Source organism: Parasteatoda tepidariorum, chromosome 4, assembly GCF_043381705.1.
Source record: "Parasteatoda tepidariorum isolate YZ-2023 chromosome 4, CAS_Ptep_4.0, whole genome shotgun sequence".
In the NCBI taxonomy this organism is placed as follows: Eukaryota; Metazoa; Arthropoda; class Arachnida; order Araneae; family Theridiidae; genus Parasteatoda; species Parasteatoda tepidariorum.
In genome coordinates this window covers 70,314,441-70,335,843 of record NC_092207.1, presented here as the reverse complement: position 1 = coordinate 70,335,843, position 21,403 = coordinate 70,314,441, and the positions used below count along the sequence as shown (strand labels likewise).

The following is a 21,403-nucleotide window of genomic DNA, read 5'->3' as shown; positions in this document are numbered from 1 at the left end:
ATATTTGAATAGATATTATATATAATCTATATTTAAAAAATAATACAGACTCACATAATTATATTGTCATTTTAAAAATTAAAGACGTATACTGCAATTTATACAATTTCTTCAGTCAAATGTTTCTCACATATTTTCCTTGTGATCAAAAATATAAGATATTAATAATTCTATGATTTTACAGTTTTTCATAAAGCACCAGGGTATCAAATTGTTGATAAAACTAATAGACTAATATAAATATTATGATGAAATTAATAAGCTAATAAAACTAATCGAAAAATAATTCTCGAGAATAAAAATTATTATAAAAAAAGAGATGTTTCACGCACAGAAATAATTGGTTTTTAATTTTAAAGAGGTTTATGCAATTTTAAGGCACGAGGAAAAATAAAAATTATCTAAATAAACTACAGAACTAAACTAAATAAAGTACAGAAAATAGAGAAAAGTGGTTTTATGTTAATTTTAATAGTATTAACATGCATACTTTATAATTTTTGAATAAAACTTTGACTAGAATCTTGACTAGTTCTTGACCAGAATCTTGACTATTATCTTGACTAGAAATATGAATTTGTAAATGGGAAAACATAAATGAATTTGATTGACAATAAAACTTGTATTAACTTTTATATCTATCTATTTGTTTTGAGTTTTCTATGCGTTTATTTATTTATTTTATTACAGACTTTATAAAGTCAACTGATTAATTATTTTTTGAAAATTTCTCTGGAAGAATAGTTAAATAACATTTTTTTTCATTGTAACTCAACAAAACAGTCGAAAATCTATACACAAGACGGAATTCAAAATATTAACTGTAAAAAAAACCTTTGTTAAGTGCTTTCATCTAATACGGTAAAACATCGCGAATTTTATTGCATTAACTAGGCTACTTAGTTACTTAGTTTCTTGCAGCTGGATACATATTATAGCCGAGAGGGATAATGTTTCAATCTCGCGTTCGAGTCCAAGCGTTGACACTACAATCATTCTTCGCTTTTCTAACACATAAAGCGTTTCCAGTGCTCGTTATTCCCCAGTTTGTGATCCTGGACTATTGGAATATGCATAAAGGACAGCATCATAAAGCTGCTTAACACAAAAAGTCTACTATTTTCATGCTAGTTATAAATGATGGATAAGAAACCATTACATTTAAGATTTTTTAATCATTCTAATTGCAAACGGCTTCAAAATCAGTTTAAGGTAAAAAATACCATTTACCTTAAACTTAACAGTTAATTGGATGAACTGACTGCTGACGGTTATTTTACCGTAATTTTGGAATGAAAATTCTGACAGTATTCTCTTTTTATTTAAATAGAATTAGAAAAATATCTTTAAGTATCCCGTATATAACATTTAATATTATTTTACACCTTAAAAATGCAAAAACATTCGATGTTCGATAAAATATTCCAAAAGTTTCTAAGTCAAAAATGAATTCTCACGTGGGTGTTAACAGACTATTCCTGGAATATTGAACGAATTCCAACTCTTTTATGAATAAAAGATCAAAGCTTAAGAAATCCGATCAAATCCCTTTTTTTATCTTCATGGCAAAGTAGTCAATTTCCACAGTGGTTGATTTGGTAAAATGTGACGCTTAAGGAGCATTAAATGTAATCTTGTTGAGAGTTAAGTACAAAAATAACTGACTGATTAATGAAAGAAAATCATTGTGGCATTAAAGTTGATGAAAATATACCACCTACATATTAAGTGCAGTCACCATATTTTATCTTATTTTCTATGAAAAGAAAGTTTGGAGAGTTATAACTTTCAAAAGTAATTTGTTACGTGTAACTTCTTTCTTTAAAATTCGTACAAATGTGTTCGCTGACATAAATTATTCAGAGATTTCAAAATGAAATATCGTAGAGATTTGTTTTATTTCACGATATATTATGCCATTGAACATTTGGTGAATTTAAAGATACCAGAATAATGCATCCAATTCACATATTGTTATTTTACCACGTTTATATAAACTTGCCGTGTATGTCTGTCCGGGTGGAATTTTGTAATCGATTTTAAACTAACTTCCCGACTAGCTACAAACTTCAAATTTGGCACATAGTTCCGAATTGGATGACAATGCATGAAAATGAAGAGAAAAAAGACATACAAAGTAAAATAAAATTAAAATTAAAAAAAAATATATTTTCGAGGTTGTCTTTTATTGTCGATTCCATTATTTCAAATTAGTATTACATATCAGGTGAAAAGATTTTTATTGTCGGGGTATTTTTATTGGCTGAAAAATCACGCGGTAGGATCCAGTTTTAGTAGTGGTCTTGTAGTAGTCTTGACTACTCTTGACTAAGAAAAATAATCTAAAAAATATATATAAATTTTCAAATACCACGTTTTTTGTAGTGAAGAATAATAATTGAAAAGTAATAATTTTAAAAAAATATAAAATAAAAATTTTAAATTAAAAAAAATTATAATTTAAAATAAAAAAATTCAAAATAAAAAATAATATTTTTAAAAACCACGTTTTTGTAGTGGAGAATAATAATTTAAAAAAAATTGAAAACGAAAAACGTGGGGCACATGAAATACATAACAGTACATATACACATACATGTACACATTTTCTTACTCATACACACGCACAGCCACATATTCATCCACATACATATGCATATACACAAACATACTCCGCATCCACATTCAGATACAATTACAATTACAGATATACATACACATATTCTCAAGAGCACACATACACACACTAATATAACATTACTGTTATGTACTTCATGCGCCCCACGTTTTTCGTTTTTCAATTTTTTTTTATTATTATTCTCCACTACAAAAACGTGGTTTTTAAAAATATTATTTTTTATTTTGAATTTTTTTATTTTAAATTATAATATTTTTAATTTTTATTTTATATTTTTTTTAAATTATTACTTTTCAATTATTATTCTTCACTACAAAAAACGTGGTATTTAAAAATTTAAAGATACCAGAATAATGCATCCAATTCAAATATTGCTATTTTATCTTTAAAATAATAAGGGCGATTCAGCTAGTTTAAAATATTCTCACGGGAAATTGTATTCTCACAATTTATTAAAGATCGGATTCATACATTATAGTATTAATCTAAAGGTGGGATATTTTATAACAATAACATAGAGACTTTCAATTTATTTCAATATAATTTCTAAACGAAAAAATTTACTTTGATGATAGAGAAGTCATATCTAGATCACCGAAGTTCAATTTCCGGGCAAATAAATTAATTTCAATTCTGATATCCTAGCAGGATATTTAAGAAAGGTCTGATAAAGTTGTTATAATATTTAACATAAATTGCCTTGAGCTTTCTATTACAAATAATAAAGAAGCTTGGAACTTTCAAATTCTAGTTATACGCAAATTAATAAGAAAATAAATTTTATTTTGATGATATAGTAGTTATAATATCTGACTACGAAATTCAATATCTGACTATGATTTCAATATTTGACTACGAAATATGAAATCAACTTCGTTCAATTTAGATATCCTTGTACGAAATTAAGGAAAGGCGAGCTACAGGTTACTTTATTTATAAGTTAGTCGAAACTATTCGATTGTAATATTAAGGGCACTTAAAATTTTAGAATTTAAATAGCTCAGGAATAAAATACAATTTTTTTTCTTCTGGCTGTTCATACTATCTCCGTTAAAATCTGAGGGTCACTTTTCGGGTAAAGAAGCTGGTCATGGTACACTCCGCACTTCAGCCTTCCACGTAAAGCAAAATGAGTCCATTTTTAAAATAATTTTGCTTTTTTTAAAATATTTTTGTAATTTGAAAATTTTTTTTTAATCAAGCTACTCCTCTTTCTGGAATGCTTATTTATTTCATAATAAAACACTTACAGTTATTTCACAAATGCCAAAATATTCTCTACTTCTAAATAACTTAGATGTCATAGTCTAATTTCCTCCATATCAATTTCATATCATGATGTTCTAGTCTTGTTTACTTCATATCAATTTCATATCATGATGTTCTCGTCTTGTTTCTTTCATATCATTATATTCTAGTCTCTTTTCTTTCATATCAATTACATATCATGATGTTCTAGTCTTGTTTCCTTCATGTCAATTTCATATCATGATGTTCTCGTCTTGTTTCTTTCATGTCAATTTCATATCATGATGTTCTCGTCTTGTTTCTTTCGTATCATGATATTCTAGTCTTTTTTCTTTCATATCAATTTCATAACATGATGTTCTAGTCTTGTTTACTTCATATCAATTTCATATCATGATGTTCTCGTCTTGTTTACTTCATATCATGATATTCTAGTCTTTTTTATTTCATATCAATTTCACATCATGATGTTCTCGTCTTGTTTTTTTTCATATCAATTTCATGTTATGATGTTCCAGTTTTGTTTCTTTCATACCGATTTTCAAGTAAACTATTACAGTTCTAACTTTTCGTTGCATTAGGTTTCGAAATATATTATATGCTCCATTATTTTTTACCTTCCGTAATATTATTGGCCCTAATCTTCTTTACTACTTCCTTTTAAACTTTTTTATACGCATGTTGCCTTCTTGAGGAGGAGAACCATATTTTGTGCAATCAAAGTATGTCAACCTCTGCTGTTTTTCAATTAGATATCCACAAGCAACTTCACACATAAGTCAGCCAATCAGATTCGGTACAAACGCGTGATGTCATCTGCAGATATCCAATTAAATCAGATTTGAAAATTTATTCATCGTGGTAATAAAACAAAGTCTTGAAGCTGCTGCGGTAATGCGCCATGCTCAGCCTAGCAATTAGTACCCAATTTTAAAGCAAGAATTGTGTATTTTTATTTACATGCATATCTCAATTACTTAGATACTTAATGAAATATTTAGGGACTTTAGAAAGTAATTTGTATAGCACACTGGTCAAAAATAATTATCTTAAAATTACTATGGACTACCAGGATTATTAGATGCTTATGTCACTTCTCTTAGGTAATCTAGGTACATTTTGTTAAAAGAAATTGTATAACAAGCTGATTATTTTTTAAAAGTTAATGTGAATCATTTGACAAAATGCAGTTCTTCAGATCGCTCAAAATAAAATATTTAAAAGTTTTGGTGCCATGTCTTATAAAACATTCGGGTTTTTTAAAATTTTTTTTGTTTTATAACATAAAAATCTAGATACGTTAAAATTTACTAACATAATGTTTTTAGACTTGTCACGTTTTTAACTTTTAAAATTATAATAGACGGTTTAACTAACTTAAAATACTTACATTTTTCAGAAATAAATTTATGAAGGAATAATTTCATATCTTATGCTACTTATTATGGATTTCTGTCACGATATTATGTAATTATACTTTCTGTTAAAGTAAATGAGGAAAAAACTTTAACATTCTTGCAGAATGTTAAACGCTGTTATAATGTTAAACGCAAAACATTTACTTCGTTACAAGTAGGTTTTGAATGAAGACTAATTTCGATTGAATTGTGCAAAATGCATGACAATAATCTTGAAACTTTTCTAATAAAATTTTAATCATTGAAGTATTTTCTAAAATCACAAATGTATCTTAATTTTTAAAAGAAATCAGAAGGTCAGAAGGAATTAAGCCATTAAAGATTACAATATTTTGTATAGATAAATTTATAACTTATTTATTCGAGCAAATTGTGATTGTCCGTACACTGTAAAAGATTTCGAATCAAATTTTCAGAATGCCAGGACTTTTTACTGAAAACTCCGTTTTTACCGGAACACATTACAGAATAAAATATTTGATATACTGTAATTTTTATATTATTATAATCATCGTAAAATCACGGAATCACTCAAATTAAATAAATAACACTGTAATAATTAAAGTGTAATACTCTACAGTAAAAATTTGATTTTACGGTATAATGGATTTTAGGGGTGATACATCCAAGATAACGGTGCTTCATAATGCATAAATTTTATCTGTTAAAATCATTTAATTTTAATTTCTGCAATAGCAAAGTAAGAATTCAATTCCTACATATGAATTTTCTATTTTAAATTTCCTCTGTTAGTAACTCAATGTAAAGTGTTAATTAAAGTTTTAATCATTTGTGAAAGACAGGTGGACATTTTACTGCAACTAATTTCAAAAGCAAGTTTAAGCTCCGAAACCATTGCCTTTTGTGGAACAATTACGAAACTTTGTTCCCTTTAGTAATTACGATTGTCAGTATTAACAGAAACAGTATTTTCCGGCAGACAGTTAAGTGTCAGTTTGTCTTTCTATGTTTCTTTCACAAATACAGTAAATTAATGTCTGAAGGAACTTAGCGGAGATAATGATAGTTTGTTTTTCTTAAGCTTAAACAAATTTCACTATTAGAAGTATAAAATTTAACTGCTTAGAAAAAATTCATATTGTAACGGTTAATATATATATGCAATTGAAATTCAAAATAAGGATAAAACAAACGGAAATTACAGACATATGAAAAAAAGGGGGGAAATAATACTAAAATGAATTAAAAAAATAACAAACTGGGGAGAAAAGAAAAAGATAAAATTTTCTTAAAAAATCCGGAAATTAAAAGATATAATTTTTTTATCAGCCCACACGATTATATTCGCACGATTATATCTGCTTTCTGATATTGTATCAATATAGCCAAAGCAAAATACAGTAATACAATAGTGTGAGGAGCACCCAAAAAAATTTTTTACAAAAATTACAACAAATAAAATGGAACACAATGAGCAAAAATAACACGTAAAAACAGAAAATAAAATAAAAAAACAGACTAAAACAAAATCTATAAGGCGAGTAGCAAATTCAAATGTACTTACATGAACGGGAAATTTTTCAAGAATGATTTAAAAAATATTTTCGTCACAAGATTGCCAAATTGCAAAATATGAAAACAAAAGCGCAAATTGAGCGTAAATACAGGAGTTTTGTTTTAAAGTGCCGTTCTTACTGCAATGCTGAAGTGCGTTTGATTTGTTAGTTACCAAGGATGGTCCCGAAATGGATGTGCGCAAGGTAATATTATACTGGATAATTTCAAGAAGTTGACCATAAATTATTTTAAAAAATAAATATTTATTTAGGAAAAAAAATAAAATAAAAAAGGGAAGCACATACATACATACATACATACATATATACATNNTATATATATTTAAGACGATTTATGATTTTCATACGTTAAAATATACATAGGTGTCTCAAAATAGGTGTCTCATAACTTTAGAAGATATAATAGAATAATGAATAAATAAGATATTATAATATAACGAATAATTTTTCTGAATGAATACTTAAAAAATTTTATAAAATTATCTCATTGTATGGTAAGACACATTTGGTTTTTAATAAAACCAAAATATACGATAATTAAACCATTCGTTTTTGCGATAGAACCAGAGGACTAGACAACCCGTGTAGTAAATGCTGACTGATGCATTGTAAATCTATCGGATCACAAAGTTCCCCATGTTCCCATAGCAAATTATACCTCTGGGGTTACTGAATTGAAGATTGATCGTTCTCTGATTCAGGTCAAAATTATGATCTGTGGATGAATGAATGGATACTCGCTTATGAATTGGTTCGCCTCATGAGCGAGTTTGACGTATGGGTGTGGCAAAAGTTGAATTCTGGGCCATAGATGGCGCCACTGTAAAACAAGAACAATCACTTACGGCTGTGATGACAGCAACAACTTAATATTACAATATACTTTACATGTATCTAAACTTGCAAACAAAATTTTAAAAAAAACCTTAAATTAATGTAATTTAAAAATAATTCTTAAGTGAATTTTGAATTAATTTTAAACTAAAGTTGAAAAAACTATCTGTAAATTATTTTTTATGCATGCAACGCACCATATTTATTATTAAAAATAGATTTAAAAGATTTTTCTAGAAAAAAATGCATTCTTGAATAAAAGTCGAATACTCTTTGTCCTGCGGAGAAGAAAAGATTTTTTTCCAGCTGTATTCAAGGTATTTGAATATGGAGAGAAAATTGACAGGAAATTGCTGAAGCATTGACACTAAAATACATTCTTTTTCTTTTTGTGACATGGTAAAAAGGTTTTCAGTTAAGCTCCTTCTTTCTGCCGAAACATTTTTGCAAAATGTTACAAAGGCTGTTAGAATAGAAACTATGTTTAGATAAGATATAAAAATTGTAACATTTTTTTTTAGAACTTCGGACTAGAATCATTAAAATTTTAATGCAATTTTAATAAAATATTGTTTTAAAACGTTTTATAAAATTTAATAATATTAGTTGAAAAAATATGAGTTGAAATATCAAAAATGTTTAAAAACTTTTTGTTATTTTTTTTTTTAAATTTATAAATGTAAAGCTTATTTTAGAAATTTTTTAATTCATTATTAGTATTTCCAAAGTTGTTTTTTTTTTTAAATTAGGAACAATAAGCTACAATATTGTTATTACACTGTTCAATATTGAACTGTGTAATTACATTCATGTAGGTAAATTCAATGGTTTTTATCAATATACATTGAAAAGAGAGGTTCAGCGATGCATACATATGGCTTACATGCTAATGAGGGAGTATAACACTTTTTAATGTTTTTTTAGTTCCAGTACATACAAATTTAATATCCCTGTTACTTTATTTTAAGTTCTGAAAGATAAATTTGGAAATAATTTCTAATTTTGTGACATTGCGCTCATTTCAAAAAAATTTATTATTTTGTTGTTGTTGACGTATGCCTGTTTAGGTAGTGGGGTGCGATTGTTCTTGTTTTCCAGTGGCGCCATCTATGGCCAAGAATTAGACTTCTGCCACACCATATGTCACACCCGTTTATAGGGCGGACCTATTCATACATCCATTCATTCATACACAGATCGTAATTATGACCTGAATCAGAGAACGATCCAATACAGTACCCCCAGAGGTTTGATTTGTTATGGGAACATGAAGGACTTTTGTGACTCGACAGATTTAACGTGCATCAGTCACTTTACCACACGGGGAGTATTCTACCGGTGGGGTTCGAACCCACGAACTCTCGCCTACCGACAAGGCTATCCCGGCCCATTTTATAATTTTGAAATCATTATAGCAATATGATATAAATTTTATTCTCGTATATGATTTTACTTAAATGTCTCACTAAATGAAATATTTGTAGTCAACAACAAATAGTAAAAATATGAATACTTGTAATTTTGTGTGAAAAAATTATTCAAGATAAATTGAAATGTACTTTGCACTGAGAAAAGTATGATCAATACTTCCGGAATCTTACAAAATTTACCGTATTTCTGGTTCTTTTGCAACATTAAAAATCTCGGTAATTTTTAAAGAAGCTCTTTGGTAATGATTTTGATAAAATTAACAATAAAACATCAGTTTATAGTGTGAGATAAAATTTGGCAATTTTATCGTGATACATTTGATCGTGGAGTAAATACCATTCATTTGGTTAAATTTGCTTTTCAGTTTATTAAATGTTATTAAATATGTGGTAGTAAGAACTATAATTTCAAAAACCAGAATTTTCCGAAACAATTCTGGTTGTTACCAACCCTGATTTCTCGACATCATTCAAGCTGTTTAACCATGAAAAAACTTTTTTTTTTGTCACAGTTACGAGTTTTATTACTATCTTATTTATTTAACTGTTTTTTTAATATGGTAAAATAACAATCAAATAAATTATTATTTGAAAATGTTTTCCAAGAAATTTCTAATACTATGTAAAATATAGATAAATTTTCAACAAACTGCTATTCTGCTCATTTTAGCTAATGCGAATTATCAAAAGAATATTTTCTTATAACTAGAATAGCTGCATTGTAAAAAAAAAATCCTTATCAATTTATGGTATAAATTACCAGCAACATGGGTGCATCTTCCGTAAAATCCCCTTTACCGTAAAATTCCTCTTTACCGTAAAATTCATTCTCATTTTAGCTAATGCGAATTATCAAAAGAATATTTTCTTATAACTAAAATAGCTGCATTGTAAAAAGAAATCCTTATCAATTTATGGTATAAATTACCAGCAACATGGGTGCATCTTCCGTAAAATCCCCTTTACCGTAAAATTCCTCTTATAATCTCTTTATAGTAATATTTCATTCGAGTGATTAATTAGTGCGATTTAAATATTTTACTGTAATTTCAGCTGCAAAAAGATCATCAGATCAAATTATTATTTTTATAGCTTATACCAGTAAAAAGAAATTTTACTGTAAAAAGTACTGGCAGCCTTAGTATCATTACTTTTTACCTTATGTTGGTCCGGAATATTTTACAGTTTGAACGATGCATCGTAAATTTTTTATTTTTAACTGTATCCTCAAGATGTAGCATGGATAGCACTCTTCATACTATATAAGATAATATATAGTTAAGTAAAGGATAATTTTCAACAACGATAATATCATGATCGTTATCGAATAAATTAATATCTTGATAACTTTCAAAAATAATAAATATCAAAAATAAGCTCACTTAACTAATATTATGCAATTTGTATAATTTCTCATTAATTTTTAATAACTATGAATAGTAAAATGCTTTTCTTTTAATTCGGTAACAAAAATATTATAATTAACCTAAACTAAATATATTACTATGGATGCAAAATATCGCGATATGCTGAATTTTGATACTTGTGTGCGATATATCGCGCTTATAAAATTCCGATGCAACAACATTAGTTTTTTTCTTATGTTTTATTTTATATCCGTTGTTGAACATTGTCTACTCAATTTTTGGGTTTAGGACTAGTAATGTTCAACTCCGTTGCCTTGAAGTTTTGAACCAATCCAGAAGACAGGGAAACTCCTGGTTCAGTACCCCTAGAGGTATTGATTTGTTATAGGAACAAGGAGGACTTTGCGACTCGACAGATTTAACGTGCATCGGTCACGATTTACTACACTTCGGCCAACGGAGATCGAACCCACGAACTCTTGGACACGGGCCCAGCGCCTTACCGACCTGGCTATCCCGTCCTTAACAACCTTATTTGGTTAACCGCCCTACCTTATTTGGTTACATATAATTCAATTGAATTACATGTAATTGATTACATGTAATTACATGTTATTGATTACATGTAATTGATTACATGTAATTCAGTTAATTGTAATTCAATTGAATTAAAAAATATTACAATCAATGATAATATACCGCGATATGCTTTTAATTTTTTTGTGCGATATAAATCGCGATTATGACATTCAGATATAACAACACTATTTATAAGAATCAGCAGAGAGGCTAATATTAGCATTGTTAAGTATTCTTATACCCTATTTGGTTACATGTATTCTTTTTTGTAACCATCATTCTTCGACAACGCTTCGAAAAGCGGAAAGATATTAAACAACTACTTTTTATTGGAAGCGACATAAATCTTTCTCCCAAAAAGCTGTTTGCCATGTATCGAGTCAATAAAAGTAAGAGCGAGGATGTGTAGGGAATCTTTGTCAGTCGGGCAAGGTCTCTTTCTAGACAATTTATCATTGACAGTGACGCAACTGTCAACATGTCTCGTTCCAAACGTTGGATGAATTTTTTTTCAATGATATTACACTGTGGTACTAGACAATGTTAATGGTACTTCCTTGATAAAAAAAAGTATTTTTATATTCAATGTGTTTCATCAAGGAAAAAAATTATGGTCGAAATTACCAGTATATGGTAAAATTTACCGTGTTTCTGGCTCTATGAGAATACTAAAAAGCTCGGTAATTTCTTCCGAAGCGCTTTGCCGATGATTTTGGTATTATTAACAATAAAATATGGTATTATAATATGTGATAAGATTTTTTAATACTTTAGAGCATGGCATAAAAAATCATTTATTCGGTTAAATTCATTTTTTAGCTTTGTATTTTTTAATAAATGTTTAAATGTGTGGTTATCAGAACTGTAATTTTAAAAACCGGTTCGTTAGCGCATGAAAGGAAAAATTACCAAATGAATAGTTTTATTAATTAGAATTAATGATTTTTCTCCCCGACATGCCAATATCATATAGTAAGGCAATTTTACCAGAATTTTTTTTCGATCCACCACGCTGCAGATTCTGGTAGAATAAATTTAAAAAAAAGCTGCATACATTTTAATAATAATACTTTAAAATATAAAAGGGAAATAATAAAAAAATGATTTAATTTATATCTATATATATATATCTTTCTTACTTGCATTTTATTTTATAATAAATACTTTTATTTATTGATATATACATATACTTCAGTTAATGAAAAAAGCTTTAGATATAACTTAAAATAAGGAAAAAAAAGGACAGTTTTGTTTGTTTTTTAATTTGCCATATTTTTTTCATGTCCTTCATGAAAGTGAGACAAATGTATTGACAAACCACGTCTGCTCTGAAAATGGAATTTGATCATTACTTTTGTAGAAAGAAATTAATAGATCGCTAAAAAAAAAGACGCAGAACAAGAGATTTAATGTACGAAAGCTTTAGGTTTGCTCTCTCAAAGCCCTTGGAGGCCAAAGCCAGCTTGAATGCATGAATGCATATATATATCTTTCTTACTTATACTAAATTTTAAAATACGAGGGTTGCTATTTATATTTTTGGCCTAATAATGAAAAAACAAACAGGTAGGATCGAAATTGGTTTTATTGTTTTTCAAAATATTCTCTATGATGATCAATACACTTTTGCATGCGCTTGAACCAATTTTCAAAGCACTTTTTCCAGTCCGATTGAGGTAACTCCAAAACATGCGTTTTGAATGCATCAACCGCTTCTTCGGGGGTCGAAAATCGTTGTCCACGTAATTTATTTTTGATGTGTGGGAATAAGAAGAAGTCATTGGGTGCCAAATCAAGGCTGTACGGTGGATGACCCATCAGTTCGATCTTTAGCTCTGTCAGAAATGCCTTTGTTTGAGTCGATGTGTGAGAGCTCGCATTATCATGATGAAGAATGATTTGCCTGTTCTTCTGCTCTCTTCGAATTTCTTTGATGACTTCTGGCAAACAAATGGTCGTATACCATTCAGAATTGACCGTCCTGCGTTGCTCTAACGCCACTGTTGCCACATGACCGTTAATGCCGAAGAAACAGGCAATCATTTGCTTCGATGTGCTTCTTCCTCGAACAATTTTTGTTCGTTTTGCCTCGTCTTGGAAGACCCATACAGTTGATTGCTGTTTTGTTTCCGGCTCATATGCATAGATTATTCTTTATTTACATTTATGTTTGTTATACACAGCCTTTGATGTACCTTGAACGTATTTTTCCAACATTTCCTTGCACCAATCGACACGAGCCTTTTTTTGAGCGTTTGTCAGATTATGCGGGATCCAACGCGAACAAATTTTTTTTACGCTCAAATGTTCATGCAATATTTTATTGATGCTAGTCATACTAATGTCCAAAGACGCCTCTATCTCACGGTATGTCACATGACGATCTTGCTTTATCAGTTCACGCACAGCATCGATCTTTTCTGGCACAACAACGGATTTTGGACGACCTGCACGGGATTCGTCCTGGATCGAACATCGACCACGATTAAATTCGTTATACCAATTTTTTACAGTGCTGTAGGATGGCGCTTTATCGCTGAATAAAGAATTAAGTTCATCGAAGCACTCTTGTCTTGACAATCCACGTCGAAAGTTATGAAAAATAATGGCACGAAAATGTTCACGATTCAATTCCATTTTTTGAAAGAGAAGAACTTTTCAATTTACTGTCAACAACACAAATGAAGCTATAATGGTAAATCGTCTGCTGAATTTATGTTTAAAAATATCAAACTTTCGATTAAAATCGTCTGCGGTCACCTAGCAACACTTACTGTTGCCAAGGCCAGAAATATAAACAGCAACCCCCGTAAGCACTTTTATTTATGTTGTAAATAATTAACTTAGATCCAATGATCGGATAATGCAAATCATAATGGTATCAGAACCTCACCGTAAATGAGTTAATTAATTTATGCAGATGATATTTTAATTTAAGAACCCAGTCACCATTTCACTCTTTTTAAATAAACGTTCCTTTATTCGGCAGAGTTTCTTGACTCTCAACTTTCCTTTATTTTTGACTCTCAAAATAAAGGAGGGGTCGCAGCAATATGGAAAATTCTGGGAATGAAGTAACAAATTAGTACTTGTACATATTCCTGCATCTGATATTGCTTGAAACAAATAGGTATTGTTTCATATTTATGTTTTTACGTTAAATCAAATTAGACAAAACATGAAGAAAGAGGAAGTTTTTCTCTTTTTTTTTGCACAGGACGAATCATTCTTGAATGGTGCTCTGAATGAATTTCTTACTACAGCTAAACAGTGTATTCCCCATCGAGTCAGATTTTCTTCGTGCCAAATTCATCAAGAAATAAAAATGTTTAGAGACATATACTTCAGTTGTCTCGATAGCTATGTCATACGCGTGAACTTGAGCAATTCAAAAATATTAATTTATTTACATAAACTTTGCAATTTCTGAATTAATATTTTTGCTGACTCGGAGTTGATATTATTTACGACAGCGTAACGAAAATCATAAAAAACAATAATTTGTTTTTTCAGATAGCAATGTGAGGTGCGTAACCACAAGTACAAAATTGCACTTTACTTCTGAACTATACAGCGTAACAAATTGTACTATACAATTATGCACAATACTATGTAATTGTACTATACACAGTAAAAAACAACCTCAGTCTCTATTTATCAGCTCTCACTAAAATACATGATCATGCACTTTTTTAACACTCCCTATGAGAAGGTAACAAAGCAATTTGTCGTTGCTTTTATTACTTAGTATTCTTTTTATCTCAATATCCCTAGATTTAAATGCAATTCATTTCAAATCGCGTAATAAAGCTCAAATGGACAGTGGACACCATTTATGGATTAATATGATGTGGCACACATTTCAAATGAAACTTTGAGACGTTTAAACTTTTGATCCTAATTTTTTGAGCATAGTTTTTTGCCTTAAAGCAACAATTAAGAAGTCAAGCATATCAAAATTTGGATTTTTTTTTACTCCAAATTAGTGTTGTTTGCACTGAGCATTTTTAAACGGTCTTATATTGACAGTAAGATTTACTTAAAAAACTCCATAATAGTATTCCCTGCCATTTACGCTTTTTTACCAAACTTAATGGAACCTTATTGATTTAGTTTAATAGTACGTAAGCCTATATTTTCAGCCGTTCCATTTTACAAAATAGCAAGAAAAACACTACATAATATTTCAGCAAAAAAAAAAAAACTTGAACAAAGTTTCCATTTGTGAGAATTTTTTGTTCTTTTTCATAATATCGCAAACTTAGTAATTTTATGAAAAAGAAGAAATTAAAATAAATAGACAATATTTTTTGATTTTTTAACTTATTTTTTTATCTACAAAACAGTTAGAAATCATAAAAAATCAAAATAATCTCTATTCTTTTGGGAATTTGTTTTCTTACATTAATTGCTTAAATAAGCGAAGGAAAAAAAATAAAACGTCGCAAATAGAAAAAAAAACATGCTAAAGAAAAGAAGAGTACAAATAAGAATTTTTTTATTATTCTTTTCAAAGGAAAGAGATATTTATTACAAAAAGATTATCTATTCGAACATAACTGAAAAAATAATGAGTAGCATATTTTTTTTTAGAAACTATTATAAAAAATCAATCCTACAAATTCATGTGTTTTACATTTATAAATGAAAAAAAAACGAATATTTGAGTCATCTAAGACTTTATTTAAAGCGTTTTTTCTTCTTTTATCAAAGATCTTATTTTGCAGCAGCGATAAACAGAACGTGTTAAAAGATGGAAGTTGGTCAAGCATAAATATTATAAAAATAAGAAATAACCACCAGCTAAACGCAATAAAGCTGATGGAATTTGATCGAACTCAAATACTAAAGGAACGGAATTTTATTTTAGATGGTGGAATTTTTCAAGTTCAGATTTTATCGAAATTGAAAATAGCAAGAAGCTGAACGTGGTAAAGATGATGGAAGTTGGTCCTGCTCTAACATCATAGAAATGAGAAGTAGCACGTGAGACTTAAGCAAACAAGGAAACGATAACAAGAAAATATACGATACATTGAAAGCAAACAAGAGCTGAAATAATTGAAGTCTGAAAACGATAGCTAGATATCATTTTAAAAAATGGTGAAATGAAAATATGTATACACATATATTCAAAAGTAGTCCAATCATCGCTCAAGTAGCCTCAGGAACTATACGATAGTTTGTACTGGCTTGCTATTATGGTAGTTTGTTGTGAATTATACGGTAGTACGACTGTTTTAGGCAGATATATAAGTACTGTTATTTTAACAAACAAACTCTTTTATTTTAACAAAAGAATCTCTGTTATTTTAACAGAAAGTTCAGTTGCGTTAACAAAAAAAGAAAAAAAACTCTACAAGAATTCGATGTTAGCCTTGTGATTGGAGCCAGCTAAGAGCCGAATTCACGCCAGCAGTCAGAGCCGAGATTCGATTCCGGGTCAACTCATTGGACGGGGAGCGTCTTTTCCCCTGAGCCACCGCACCTCTTTTTCTTTTCTTTTTTTTTTTTTTTTTTTTTTTTTTTGGTTAGGATCTTAAGATATCTTAATCAAAAATTTAAAGTTTTTCCCCTTAAATTATATTTAATGCAAAAACGTTTCAAACTATAGTGGCCCACCCATATAGGATATTCTGGCAACTTAACTTAGCAAAAAATTATATCTAGATACAAATATAATCAGGCAAAGTATGGATTTGACGATGAAATTGAATTACAATTTTATTTATACGATGTTAAAAATCATAAAATAATTTCGAAAAAGTAAGAGCAAATATCGAAAATGTTTTGAAGAAACGTAATGTTATGGTAAGACAAACTGCATGGCAAAAACTAGAATTTGAATTTACACTTTTAATCCACTTATGGTTAGGGTGAAAAAAAGAGAAAAACTGCTCTATGAAAAACACTTTTAATCCGTCAAACAAACTGAATTTTTTTTTAAAAAATACGAGATTTTTTCGCAAAGTGACGGTAGCGATTGAAAGCAGAAAAAAATAGGCATTTATTTTTAACCAGTTTTTTTTTGTTGTAGGATTTGCAGTTATTTTTTACAGTGCGTAACTGTTGCTTATAACAGCTAAGTCAAAATTTTCCTATCATCTTCCAGTGCCCTCCATTCTAATTATGGAAATGATACAGATGCAAGAATGAAACAAGTAAAAACAAAAGTGAAAATAAAAAGTGTTTCATCATCTTATTTTATTTTCAATCTTTAAGAAATATTCAGACGTTTTATTCTCTCTACTCAGAAAATTTCCAGAACTATTAATTAGTTATACTTATTTTGATTCAGGTAAGGATCAAGCCAAATGTTATTTTCAAAAAAATTATTAGCAAATTTTAATTATACCTATGCTATTTGTCCTCGCAAATGATTACCCACCCTACTCTTCAAGGCATGATGTTACATAACGTTTAATATTAAAGTCCATTTGTTTTGCATTCTTAAAACAAAAAATAACCATGTACCTATAAAATTAGCAAGCTGTTAATGTTCAATAAACCAAAATTGGAACAAAACAATGCATATTTTATCAGAACTTGAACGCCAGACTAGAACGTTAAACTTGTCTTAAAAGAACAAAAATGATTAAAAGGAACAGAATTGTTGTATTAGAAAACATTTTCTAATCTTATAATAATTAAATTTCATCATATTATTTTTAAATAAATTATTAATTTAACATTACGCTAGCTCAACTAACAATTCGTGGTAGAAATAATTCGACTTTTTTATGATAGTTTATGTGGTAATTATAAAAAGCTTAGTAAACTAATTACAGATTACCTATTTGCTGATTATATCTTAAAAATCTAATCTCAATATTAAATTTTATTATATCTAACACTATAGACTTAATATGAAGCTTAATTACATCTAAAAAAACATATCTTAATATAAATCTTATATTTTTCTGAAAAAAAGTGAAAAATACATATTCAATAAGAATAAAATTGTGATTCAAATTAAATTACTATTACAGTCTGTTATGGTACTCATAGTAAGCTGCTAGAAATAAATTTATTTCAGTTTATTTTGTCAAATACTGTTTCACTTCAGAAATATTTTAAAAGGTAAATAAAAAACTCAATGTAAATAAGAAAACAAGACCTAAATGTAATCACAGATATTAAAGATAAACTATTTAATAATTTATTTTTTCCCTACAAAGCGTTTTGCATTTGTGTTAGGTACTTTTCTCATTGCAGGAGTTTCTCTTTGAATAAAATGGGAAGGAGTTTAAGAGAAATTCTTGAAACAAATGGATTTTTTTATTTCATTAACTTCGTAGAGAAGATTTCTTTATATACTCTGCGGCGCAACGTCAATAAATTGAAAAGCATTTATTCAATTCGATTCAAGCAACATTTCTGACAGTTTTATGACTCATAAATAACTTTCTCTGTGAGTCTAGTAGATTTAACTTTATTACTAAAATATAAAAATATTGTGCAATATGTAAAAGCAGCTATATATCAGTTTTATTTAATAATTAAATGTAACAAAAAAATTTATTAAGTTTATTTAATTGATTTCTTTAAAAAAATATTTCATCGTGCTTTAGAGTTTATTTTCTTTTAAGCTACGTATTTCAATTGAAAACCGTCTTTTCGCAATTATTTAGACCTCGTAAAGATCATGTCTTTGATAGGTATACAGATAACATATTTTTTTACATTCCGGGTTATTTGGTACTGATAACAAGGGAGTAATAAAAATCTATTTCATCATGGGAACAGTAAAAATATATAACGTTTTAAGTAAAGTTTTATAATTCTGAGATCATCTGAGTTTCTCATTTCTCAAAACAATTTCTGACAAGCGCGTCTCAATACATTGGTTATCATAAATTAAGGAAAAATCACAAGAATGATATTTCAAAAAAGTTATGAATAGAATTTAATGAAGCTGATACATATTATAGTGCGCATAATTATCTATAAAATGACATGTATATTAACTAGACAATTATGGCGTTACAGAAAGCAGCATGTGTAAGAAATGAATGAATCAGATGTATCTGTTTAAAATGGAAAAAAAAAGCATTCAGTATGGAGTATGATAACCTATAGCAGCAATACGGCACACGCAACAATATATAATGATTTCAATTATACAGTCTGCTAGTTCCGTTGGATGTGCAAACTATTGTTCTTGTAAAGAAGTTGCAAGCATGTCAAGAGTCTGAGAATGAGGATTGAGAGCAGCTACACTTCTTCCAAAAGCATCCCAAACATTATTAATATTACTCAAATCCGGTGATAGAGCTGGCCACTCCATGCGCTAAATTGCTTGCTGTTGAAGATAATAATCCATGATTCAAGCCCTGCGCAGCGTTTCATTATCGATCTGTAGCACGAAATCCTCACTATTACATCAGCATAAGGACAGCACATAAATAGCAAGGATGTTATTCAACATCCATCAAACATACACGTGAATATTCACGATTCCACGCAGTAAGACATGCAGGACAGCGCTTCCACTCAAAGAGATACCACCCCACAAACAAGCACTGCCTTCTTAGAATGCCTCTCTCACATGGATGTTTGATGGATCATGTCGGGTTCCATGTTCTCTCCAAATCAAACAACATTTACTATAGCTTTAAAGGCTAAAACTGGACTTATTTATGAAGAAAACAGTTTTCCATTGTCTATATTTCCAGTGGACACATTGATGTACATTCCTCAAACATTACCCTTTATAGCGTAACGAGAGTGGGACGCAAATGGCTGGTCACCTCGTGAACTAAACACCTTCGTGAAGCCTTTTATACACTCTTGATTTAACACCAATCTTGTGGTGGCTGAATTAAGATCGCAGCTGACTCGGAGTTGTGGTAAAGATAAATATCGGGCATAACCGCTAGTGGTAGCATTTGGCCGTTCTTAGCTGAACCTTTTGGATGTCGAACCTTCTTCTTCTTTGCCAGCGCAACAGGCCCTTGCAGGCCTTGGCTGCCTCAACAGCTGACATAAGCCAGCGCCTCCTATCCAACGCCACCCCCTTCCAATTTCTAATCTTTAGGGTTTTCAAATCATTTTCGATGTCGTTGAGCCATCTAGTAGGGGTCTGCCTCTGGGACGTGACCTCTCAGGGTGCTTAAAAGCGACGATTCTCATGGTGCTATTTTAAGAGCTTCTTTATAAATGCCCAGCCATCTCAGCCTGTTACTGCGGATTATTTGTAAAATTTAGGGCTGCTTATAGAGTCAGTAGAGCTCGAAGTAATAACTGGTTCGTGCATCGCTTTTCTTGAATTGCACCAAAGATGAGTCTGAGGATCTTTCTTTCGAAGGTGTCTAGTGTCCGCTGTTTATGATCCAAGTTTCGCTTCCATGAAGTAGCACAAGTAGTATGAGTGTATTATAGAGTTTTAACTTTGCTTTTCGGCTAAGAAGATTCGATCTTAGCTGTCTCCTCAGTCCAAAGAAGCACTTTTTAACCACTATGACTCCATTGTTGATTTCTGCTATAAGTATGTTTTGATCGTTAGCAACAGTGTCATTTGAATTCGTTAACCCTTTCAAAGGTATAACCATTAATACATAAAAAGGCACTGTAATTTACAGTTGAGAACGAAAATTTCACGAATTTCGTCTTATCTTCTTTAATAGAAAGGCCCATATTTGCGTGCAGCAGCTGCTCGAAAAGTCTCGGTGACATCCCTTTCTGATCTTCTAATTATATCGATGTCATCAGCGTAGGAAAAAACTTGAAAAGACATATTCTAGATTGTGTCCAATCCACTCTCTCGGATACACTTCTCCAAAGCAATGTTAAAAAGTAGGCAAGCAAGGGAATCACCCTGAGGCAAGCCTCATTCAGTTACAAAGGGTACAGAAAAATGGTTTTGAACTTTAATCCTGCATCTCACATTATCGAGTATAGCGCCAGTGAGGTTAAAAAGCTTTACAGGTACACCGAACTCATTCACAGCCTCTAGCAACTTATCCCTCTTGATGCTATCATGTGCAGCCTTGAAGTCTATATCGGGTAAGATAAATATCGGGCCTAACCACTCCTGGTAGCATTTGGCCATTCCTGGCCGAACCTTCTGGATGGCGCACCTGAGGGTTAAAATTTTTGCCAAAATCTATGAACCACAGAAGCACTCAAATTTAGTCGTCCAGCTATCTTCTATCTGACTTTGTCCCACCTCTAGTCTTCTAGTGATCTGTCGTTCTAAGGACAAATGGTGCCCGGAGGTCATTGCTACAAATTGGCTGACTTAAATATCTAGTTTTAGAACCACCGCAAAATTCACAGGCTTGCGGTTAAACATACAATTTTATGCTCATTGCAAATGATGCCGTTATACGGAAGCACCACTAATTTTAAT

General features: G+C 29.9%; 1 protein-coding gene across 2 annotated transcripts in view; it reads right to left on the bottom strand.

Annotated features, from left to right (window-relative positions):
- The window catches only part of LOC107437900 (ankyrin repeat and fibronectin type-III domain-containing protein 1-like), a 166,378-nt gene that overhangs the window by 67,470 nt on the left and 77,505 nt on the right, over positions 1-21,403 (bottom strand). The window lies entirely within an intron of this gene.